Genomic DNA, 11,014 nt, shown 5'->3' on the forward strand with positions numbered 1-11,014 from the left:
CAATTAATGCCAACAACTTTGAGTTCAAACCAGCTTTGATTAGCATGGTGCAGCAGGCTCAATTCAGCAGATCGCCACTGGATGATCCCAATATTCATTTGACAATGTTCTTGGAGATTTGTGACACTGTGAAGATCAATAGTGTTACTGAAGACACCATTAGACTGAGATTGTTTCCTTTTTCTTTGAGGGACAAGGCTAGAGGTTGGCTACAATCTCTACAACCGGGAAGCATCATTAGTTGGTAGGACATGGCTGAGGTTTCTTGCTAAATTCTTTCCTCCTGCAAAAATAGTCCAACTCAGGAGTGAGATTGGTCAGTTCAATCAAAATGATTTTGAGTCACTCTATGAAGCGTGGGAGAGGAATAAAGACTTGGTTCGACGTTACCCACAACATGAATTGCCAGATTGGTTGCAAGTTCAGATGTTCTATAATGGGTTAAATGGGCAAACTCGAACTATAGTTGATGCTGCTTCTGGTGGAACTTTGATGTCAAAGACAGCTGAGGGTGCTACTGCCTTTTTGGAGGAAATGACCTCAAATAACTATCAATGGCCAACTGAGAGGACTTTGGCTAAGAAAGTTACTGGAATTCATGAATTGGAGCCGATAGCAGCCCTTTCAGCTCAAGTAGCTACTTTATCTCATCAGATTTCAGTCTTGACAACACAAAAGATACCACAAAGTACAGAATATGTTGCATCTACAAGTATAACAGTTCTAAGTAACGAAGCAAGTCAGGAACAATTTCAATATGTCAACAATCGAAACTACAACTATCGTGGTAATCCTATGCCAAATTACTATCATCCAGGGCTTAGAAATCATGAGAATTTTTCATATGGAAATACGAAGAATGTGTTGCAACCTCATCCTCCTCCGGGATTTGATAGCCAACCAAGCGAGAAGAAGATGTCACTTGAGGATACCATTGTTTTCTTTGTTCAGGAGACTAATGCAAGGTTTAAAAAGACTGATTCACGGTTGGACAACATTGAGACTCATTGTAGCAATATATGAGCCACTATGAAGAATCTTGAAGTGCAAATTGGACAACTAGCCACTACCATCAATGCCCAACAAAGAGGAACTCTTCCTAATAACACTGAAGTTAATCCAAAGGAACACCGCAAGGTCATCACACTTAGGAGTGGAAAAGAAATTGAGAGGTCACCATTAAAGGAGAGCAAGTCCACCCCTACCTCTGCGAACAATGGCCAAAGTAAAGATCAAGTAGAAAAAAAGTAGATTGTCAATGATACACTAAGAGAGACCGACTTGCCTCCTGGAATTTCATTTCCTAACAATCCTCTTATTCTCGCTCCTCCACTTCCTTACCCTCAGCGTTTTCAAAAGCAAAAATTAGATAAGCAATTTTCTAAATTTTTGGATATTTTTAAGAAAATTCACATAAATATTCCTTTTGCAGATGCCTTGGAACAAATGCCAAACTATGTCAAATTCCTGAAGGACATCATTTCCGAGAAGAGAAGGTTGGAGGAGTTTGAAACAGTGAAACTTTCTGAAGAATGCAGTGCCATTCTTCAAAAGAAATTGCCTTAAAAATTAAAAGATCCGGGGAGTTTCACTTTGCCTTGCACTATTGGGAATTCATTTTTTGATAGGTTTTTATGTGATTTTGGTGCTAACATTAATCTTATGCCACTTTCTATATGCAGGAAATTAGGACTTGGAGAGATGAAGCACACAACAATTTCTTTGCAACTAGCGGATCGGTCCATCAAGTATCCACGTGGAATCATAGAAGACGTATTGGTAAAAGTGGATAAATTTATTTTTCCTACTGATTTTGTAGTGTTAGACATGGAAGAAGATGAAGAAGTCCCTTTAATTCTTGGCCGACCATTCTTGGCCACGGGAATAGCTTTGATTGATGTTCAAAAGGGTGAATTAACATTGAGAGTTAATAAGGAAGAAGTTATGTTCAACATCTACCAAGCCATGAAATTTTCAGAAGATCGAATTACTTGCTTTCGGGTAGATGTCATTAAGCAAAGTGTAGAAGAGGCATTTCAAGAAGATATGTCATCCGATCACCTAGAACGTTGTATCACCATTTCATCTCATGCTTTTGATTTTAATAATTCTGCTATTTGTGAATCTGACTTGCCTTTTGTTAGTGAAGAATTTCTCCACTATGTTTTTGCTTTGGGAGCATTGCAGCAGGTTAAATCACTTAGTAATGAAGTGGGGAAATTAGAGCCGGTGGTACCAAAGGTTTAATCTGAAAATGCTAAAGAAAAGATGTAGATAAATACAACTTCGGAGTTGAAGCAATTACCTGAGCATCTTCGTTATGCGTTCTTGGGAGATAGTGATACATTTCCAGTGATTGTTGCTACATCACTTACACCCGAAGAAGAGGAAAAGTTGCTGCATGTATTGAGGGAGCATAAAACAACCTTGGGATGGACTATTTCTGACATAAAAGGAATAAGTCCCTCCATTTGTATGCACAAGATTTTAATGGAGGAGTTTTACAAGCCAACGATCGAGCATCAAAGAAGATTAAATCTAGCAATGAAGGAAGTAGTGAGAGCTGAAATTTTGAAACTCCTTAATGCTGGAATCATTTATGCTATTTCAGATAGCTCATGGGTAAGTCCAGTGCAAGTTGTACCAAAGAAGGGTGGAATGACGATGGTGAAAAATAACAATAATGAGTTCATTCCTACAAGAACGGTCATGGGATGGCGTGTATGCATGGATTACCGCAAGTTGAATAAAACAACAAGGAATGATCATTTTCCACTTCCATTCATTGATCAAATGTTGGATCGACTGGCTGGGTACTCCTATTATTATTTTTTGGATGGTTATTCAGGGTATAATCAGATTGCTATAGCTCCTGAAGATCAAGAGAAAACTACATTCACATGCTCTTATGGAACGTTTGCTTTTAGGAGGATGCCCTTTGGATTGTGCAACGCCCCTGAGTCATTTCAACGTTGCATGATGGTTATCTTTTCTGATATGGTGGAAGATATAATGGAAGTTTTCATGGATGATTTTTCAGTTTTTGGTACATCTTTTGATCATTGTTTGCATAACTTAACTCCTGTTTTGCAGAGATGTGAAGATAAGAATCTAGTTCTGAACTGGGAGAAGTGTCATTTCATGGTTCAAGAAGGGATCGTGCTTGGCCATAGAGTGTCATCTAAAGGAATTGAGGTAGATCGAGCCAAAATTGCAACCATAGAGAAACTACCACTCCAAAGAATTTGAAGGGAATCAGAAATGTTCTGGGACATGCGAGATTTTATAGAAGATTTATCAAAGATTTTTCTAAACTCTCTAAACCTTTATATAATCTTCTTGAGAAAAATTCTGCATTTGACTTTGATGTTGTTTGTTTGCAGGCCTTTAATGCACTCAAGGAGAAACTAATTTCAGCACCAATTGTGATTGTGCCTGATTGGAGTCAACCTTTTGAAGTTATGTGCGATGCAAGTGACTTTGCAATTGGAACAGTGTTGGGGCAAAGGCAAGACAAGCTGTTTAGAGCCATCTATTATGCAAGCCGGACATTGAATGAAACTCAATTGAATTATAAGACAACTGAGAAGTGGATGCTTGCTGTGGTGTTTGCTTGTGACAAATTTCGCTCCTACCTCATTGGTACAAAGGTGATAGTGTTCACTGATCATGTAGCACTTCGCTATTTGTTTGGCAAGAAGGATGCTAAGCCTAGGCTAATTCGTTGGATCCTACTTTTTCAAGAATTTGATTTGGAAATTCGAGACAAGAAAGGAAGTGAAAATTTAGTGGTTGACCATCTCTCTCGGTTAGAGCAAGAGGAAGAAAAAACAGATTCAGTGGTCCAAGAGGCATTCCCTGATGAGCAGTTATTTGCATGTGAGATCAAGCTTCTGTGGTATGCTGATATTGTTAACTACCTAGCTTGTAAAGTTTTACCACCTGATCTTACTTACCATCAATGTAAGAAGTTCTTGCATGATGTGAATTATTATCTTTGGGATGAGCCTTTATTGTTCAAAATATGCCCTGATCAAATCATTAGAAGATGTGTGCCAGATGAAGAGATGCAAGACATCCTCCATCATTGCCATTCATCATCATATGGAGGACACTTTGGAGCCACCCGTACAGCAGCTAAGGTACTTCAAAGTGGGTTCTTTTGGCCTTCTATTTTTCGTGATAGTTTGGTGAAAACTTGTGACCGGTGCCAACGTATGGGAAATATTTTAAGGCGTCATAAGTTACCACTGAAAGGTATCTTAGAAGTTGAGTTGTTTGATGTTTGGGGAATAGATTTTATGGGGCCTTTTCCTCCTTCTTTTGGTTTTGCTTATATCTTATTAGCAGTTGATTATATGTCAAAATGGGTGGAAGCAATTGCTACAACAACAAATGATATAAAGGTAGTGCTCAAATTTCTGCACAAGAATATATTCACAAGATTTGGCACTCCACGAGCTATTATTAGTGATGAAGGGACTCACTTTTACAACAAGTTGTTTGAAAATCTTCTTTCTAAATATGGTGTAAAGTACAAGATAGCACTTGCTTACCATCCTTAAACTAATGGCCAAGCTGAAATTTCAAATAGAGAAATCAAGCACATCCTTGAAAAGACGGTCAAAACCAATGGAAAGGATTGGGCGAAGAAGCTTGATGATGCTTTGTGGGCATACCGTACAGCTTTTAAAACACCTATCGGGATGTCTACATACCGATTAGTGTTTGGAAATGCATGTCATCTTCCTGTGGAGTTGGAGCATAGAGCTTATTGGGCTGTAAAAAAGTTTAACTTTGATTTGAAGACAGCAGGTGAAAAGCAACTTCTTCAATTGAATGAGATGAAAGAGTTCCGGAATGATGCATATGAAAATGCAAAGATCTATAAAGAAAGGACGAAGAAGTGGCATGACAAACAGATTCTTAGGTGAGAGTTTGCTCCAGGACAACAAGTTTTACTCTTCAATTCACGACTCAAACTCTTTCCAGGAAAGTTAAAATCAAGATGGACAGGTCCTTATACAATTCATGAAGTTTTCTCTTTTGGAGAAGTAGATTTGAAGGACAAGACATGAAATATTTTCAGAGTTAATATTCAGAGATTGAAGCACTACTATGGAGAACAAATGGGAAGGAACTATGCATTTATTCCTCTTGGAGATCCTAATTGATGATGATTGAAAAGTCTGGCTGTAGACTTTAAAACAAGCGCTTATGGGAGGCAACCCATGGATCTTTCTTTCATTCTTTCATTTATTTTATTATCATTATTTATTTAGTTTTAATAAATTGATTTTTGATGCAGGTTTATTTAGCATGAATAAAGAGCTGAAAAATTTTAAACCTCGGAAGATTCATCATGCAACCAGGGAAGTTCCTTTTACTTCTTCAATCCTTTTTACTTTTGCATTACAATGAGGACATTGTTTAGTTTAAGTTTGGGGGTGTAAACTCCTATAGTCATTTGATCCTCTTGTTTTCTAAGTCTTGAGTTGTTGATGAGTTGTTTAATTCTCTTACCAAGCATGCATTGGAGTAAGATTGAATTCTCTAAGACTCTGAAATTTGTGATTGAAGATGGTTTTGAGAAAATTTTTTAAAAATTTATTTTATGTCAAGTGGAGTTTTGTGAGTACTTTGGTTTAAATCTTTGACCTTGAACATAATTGAGTACATAGTCGTTTTTCTCTTATTCCATTTTGTTTATGAAGAGAAGAAGTTGTATTAATTGAAAGAGGGAAGTTCGATTTTGCTTTGCTCTAGAATCCGTTGATGGGTCCTTGAGGCGAAATCCCAAATATTAGAGAAATGATCTAGGCATTTCTTTGGCATAACCAAAAAGGTTTCCCAGCCGTCCTAAATATCATGCCATCATTACATGGTGTGTTTTCATAGTCAACCCCCTTGAACCTTCATAAGCCTTTATTTATTTTTTGAACTACATAAACCATACCCGCTCTAAGCCTGAAAAATAATGAATCTACCTTTGATAGTTTGAGAAAATACTTTGGTGGAGAGTTACATTTAAAAGAGAAAATTGGTTTCATGATGAACCGTATTATGTTTGCTCTGTTTGATCAAAGAAGAATAAGAAGAAAGATAGTAAAAGTGAAAAAAAAAACAAAAAAAACAAAAAAACAAAAAAACAAAAACAAAAACAAAAGAAAAAGAAGTCACTAAGCGGAGTATGTATCACCTCAGATTTTGTTAAAGGAATTGTTGGTATTGTTTCAGTGATTACAGCAACAATAATGCCACAAGTATGATCATATTGCCACGAAAGAGCTATGATTTGAATCATGTGGGTATCTCTTTTAGTGTTCTCTTCACTAAGTATTTTCCCAGTTTGCTTTGATTTTCTATATCCAGTTCTTTCTTAACTCTCATCCTGTGGCCTATCATTACAACCTTATTAAAGACCTTTTGATTTCTGATTTTGGTGTTAACTACATTAGTGGAAAGGATTTCTGAAAATTGGACTTATGGGGTTAAGTTTTAAGAGAATTCTTCTGATTTTGGTTGTTCTACTTTTATCTGAGTTTGCAGGTGGTTTGAGGTTAAATTGACTATAGCACACACACACACACTCAAGGTCTTATCTTTAGGTTGAAGTAAACGCCTAACTCTTGCTTGACAAATTGTAAAATTTTTGATTGATTTTCTTGCTATCTTTGATGTTAAAAGAGTAAGATACTAGTGATGAAATCTAAATTCATAAAAGCTGGTGAGTGATGATACTTCTTTTTGGGGTTGAGTTGATATTGCCTAAACTATCATTTGCTTTTCTTTTTGTTTGAGGACAAACAAAGTTGTAAGTTTGGGGGTATTTGATGACTTGCAAAATTTCGTATTGCAGATTTTACAAGGTCGCTCGAGCGGAGGTTTTTGGTTGCTCGAGCGAAATCAGGTAGAGTTGAACACTTGACGTGCGCTCGATAGGATGCTCGAGCGAAATCAGTTAGAGTCGAACGCTCGATGTGCGCTCGACACCCCGCTCGAGCGAACATCGTAATTTGACAGATCAAGGGTTTTTCGCCGTCACACCATATAAAAGAAATTTTTTACTCTATGGCCGTACATGTGGACTAAAGAACACTTTTTGAGACAGAAAAACATAGCTAGAAGGAGTCAATTCATCTGTTTTGGAGAGGAAATTCCATATATTGCACATACGTTGGAATCATACACGAGCACAGATAGGAGAAAAGCATTGAATCATTTCCTTGAGTTTTTGAAGACGAGTTGCGGCTGCGAGGAGTATTTTTCAGTGTTTATTTTCTTCTAATATTTTCAGAACAATTATGGTGAATTCGTTTATGTTGAATTCCATTTCTAGCATGAGCTAAATTTTATTTATTCTAGGAAAATGATGTAACCTATTTCCGAACTATATTTGATTGTCTATACTAATTTACGGCAATTCTCTCTTTGTTTATCTGATTTATTCTAAGTTTATTACTTCTAATTAACTGGCCATTGATTAGATGATATTTAATCTTGTGATTTGCTATCGAAAAAGGGAATCATAGGGTAGATCTTGAATATTTCAGCATTAGTAAATATAGAGATCGAAAGACTTGTATGAACCTATGTAGTAATTAAATCATTGATCTTATTGCTTTCTTGATTATTTAATTTGCATATTCTTGTGTGAATTGATAAACAAGAGTCATTTCCAATTGACTATCGAAAGAGGCTTTTGGATGAATTAGAGATTTACTAATAGACGAAAAGAATTAAATTAAATTAGGTAGATGAGAAAAGTATAGTGAAGAATTAGGTGAAATCGATTTCGTAGAAGTTTTCTTTTCCATAAATTTGATCTTTGAACGTCAGTTTTATTTCCTTTGCGTATTTCTCTTTGAGTTGATCTTAGTTTAGTTTGCAACTATAAAAATATTAGTGATTCTTCTAGATAATTTTGGTATTTGACAAAAGTAAGGTGCAAATCCCTGAGGACGATCTTTTCTTATCACTTTATTATAAAACTACGATACTGTGCACTTGCAGTTTTGCACCGATCAAGGAGGCCACGGTGGAAGGGTGTGTGGACTACAATCCTTCCTTTGCAAGGAACGTATGCTCATCAAAAACCACATGCCTGGAAATGAAGATTTTGTGAGATGTAGGATCTAAGCAACGATAACCATGTTGATTTGAACTATAACCAAGGAAGATACATCTCTTAGTACGAAACATGAGTTTGTGAGAGGCATATGGGCGCAAAAGAGTATAACAAGCACATCCGAAGGTTCAAAGAGATGTTTAATTTAGATGAGTACCAAACAGTTTAAAGAAAGGTGTTTCATTGTTAAGAAGCTGTGTGGGCAAACAATTTATAAGATATATGGCAATTAAGAAGGCATCAACCTAGTAGGTGGTAGGAAAGTGAGATTGGGCAATAAAGATAATCCCATTTCAGTGATGTGTCTGTGCTTTAGCTCGGCAATGCCATTTTGCTGGGGAGTGTGAGGACATGTTATGCGATGATTAATTCCATTGGTTTCAAGGAAAGATTGAAATTGGTTAGACATATATTCCCCACCTCCATCGGCTTGATATTGCTTTATTTTGCAAGATAATTGATTTTCAATGAGAACTTTGAATTTGATAAAGCATACATAGACATCAGATTTATTTTGGAGTGGATAGAGCCAAAAAAAGTGAGAAAAATCATTAACAAAGACAACATAGTAACGTCAACCATTAAGAGATTTAATCAAACAAGACCAAACATCTGAATGTATAAGCACCAAAGGAGAAATTGTTATTCAATTAGAATTTAAAAATGGAAGTTGTTTGCCTTTACCAAGTTGGCACAGCTCACAAACTTCAGATTTATTCAAGGAACCAAAATATGGTAGAGAATGTTTACTCAACAAGTGAGTTACAACTGAATTAGAAGCATGTGCTAATCTAGAATGCCAAACTAAAACAGAAGCTTTGACCCCTACGACCGCTGCCATAGCAAGTGGTTTATTGAGAATTGACGACTGCAAATTAATAGGATAGAGTCCACCATTACTCCCCCCTTCCAACAGTGTCTGCCCCATGTGGTTGTCCTTGACAAAATTATGAGTGCCAATTAGAATAAAGAAACAACGATTCTTAAGACAAAATTGATTAATGGATAGTAAATTAGCATATGCTTGAGGATAGTGAAGAGCATGGTTGAGTTTAAGTTTAGAAGTGGGAGTATGGAGAGTCATAGAACTAGTATTTTAGATACGCAAACCTTGTCCATTACCAACAGCAACATGCTCCTGACCAGTGTATGACTGTTGAAGAGTGAGCTACTCAAGATTAGCAATGATGTGCTGATTGGCACCACTGTCAGCAAACCAGGGTTCATTTGTAGGATGAGTAGCATTGGATTGAGCAACCATAGCCACCAACTGTGATGGAGGATGGCAACCTTGATAAGCATAGTCCATGTGGTGAAAACAATCAAGAGCCTTGTGGTTTGATTTGCCACATATCTGGCAAGGTGATCTAGGAGTAGTAAATGGCTACTGGTTTTGATTTGGTCTAGAAGAGTGATAAGGTTGATTGGTTGTTAGGGAAGGGGCTGACTGTTTGGAATAATGTTGAGAGTGGGAAGGTTGTTGGTGAGATTTTCCAGGACACTTGGGCTTGCAGTTGAAGTATTGTTGGGAAGGTTTTGGAGCAAACAAGGCAAAATTTTTGGTTTCAGGTGGTATGGTTTGTAGCTAGTTTTTAAGGAGTAATTCATAGGACAACAGTTCGGGTTGAAAATCTTCAGAAGAGAGAAGCTTTTCTCGGGTAGCAAGGGATAGAGAGGTAACAACAGGACGATAAGAATGGTTCAAACTACCGACAATATAAGAAATTAAATCATCATCATCAATAGGCTTACCAACAGCTCCCAACTGTGTTGCTAGTTGCTTTGCAGAATCAAGGTAAGTGGCACACTTCATGGAACCTTGATGCAAGGTTTGAAGAAATCTTTTTAAATGGTTGATGTGAGATCTGGATAGGGAAGCAAATTTGTTGGCCAAGACAAGCCAAGCAGGTCAGGCAAAAGTAAAACCATACAAAGAAGGTGCCCCCTTATCAGAGAGAGTGGCATTATTCCATCCTAAAATAAAGTAATCATTTTGGTTCCAGAGAATGTATTTTGGATTGGGAGTAGTTGTTTGTTTCCCTTGGTCATTAGTGAGAAACTGTGTGGAGCACAGTTGAGAACCATCCACAAAATCCATCAAATCATGGCTCTTAAGAACTGGTACAAGTTGAGACAACCACATAAGATAGTTAGTCTCATCCAACTTAGCCAAACCAAGCTGACTAAGATTGGGAGCAACAAAGGTAGAGGATGAGGCAGTCATTGAAAGGAAAAAGAAAATGATCGATCAAATGAGTGAGGAGAGTGGCTGTTATACTATGAAAGAGATATAATAAAAATGTTCTGACCTTAATGCCAAAACCATTCCTCTGTTGCTATATTTATATATATCTTGAATTGATAAGATTACATTAGTTTTGAAATACAAAAATACATAAAGTGCGGAAGAAAGATCAAATGGACGAAACAAACCAAATATAATACAATGGATGAGATCAAGTGCCAACTGAAATCATTATTGCAGAATTCAAATTTGGTGATGAAGAGTACGTTGCAGAGATCTTTTCGGACGTGGGCTTTATCTTCTGGTTAACAAGATGATAATATATAAAGAATATGCCTCATTAAAACCTTGTCAAATAAAATTCAATGGAAAAAATTCGTGGCGAAGGAAAAAGAGTATAGTAATATTGTGTTCCTTGTAATGCTTTTAAAAAACCTTGCCAAGAAAAATTCAGTAGGATAAAATCTTAACGAATGAAAAATAGTACAATCTGTCTGACTATTTTCTCCCCCTCAAATGTATGTAGAGTTTAAATGTCTTTATAATGAAAGGTCCTTGCGTTGATGTATCTCAATATTATGTACCAACTCTTTAAATGATGCAGTTGGTAATATTTTGTTGAACAAATTCACCATATTAAT

At 36.6% G+C, this 11,014-nt stretch overlaps 1 non-coding gene and 1 pseudogene across 1 annotated transcript; both read right to left on the reverse strand.

Annotated features, from left to right (window-relative positions):
• Window positions 1–298: 298 nt before the first annotated feature.
• On the reverse strand, window positions 299–404 carry LOC122314551. Its single transcript, XR_006243772.1, has one exon. It is a non-coding gene; the product is annotated as a small nucleolar RNA R71 (small nucleolar RNA).
• Window positions 405–9,795: 9,391 nt separating this feature from the next.
• LOC122314593 lies at window positions 9,796–9,875 on the reverse strand (annotated as a pseudogene).
• Between the last annotated feature and the right edge of the window lie 1,139 nt (window positions 9,876–11,014).

The sequence above is a fragment of the Carya illinoinensis genome, chromosome 6 (genome assembly GCF_018687715.1).
Source record: "Carya illinoinensis cultivar Pawnee chromosome 6, C.illinoinensisPawnee_v1, whole genome shotgun sequence".
Classification (NCBI taxonomy): Eukaryota; Viridiplantae; Streptophyta; class Magnoliopsida; order Fagales; family Juglandaceae; genus Carya; species Carya illinoinensis.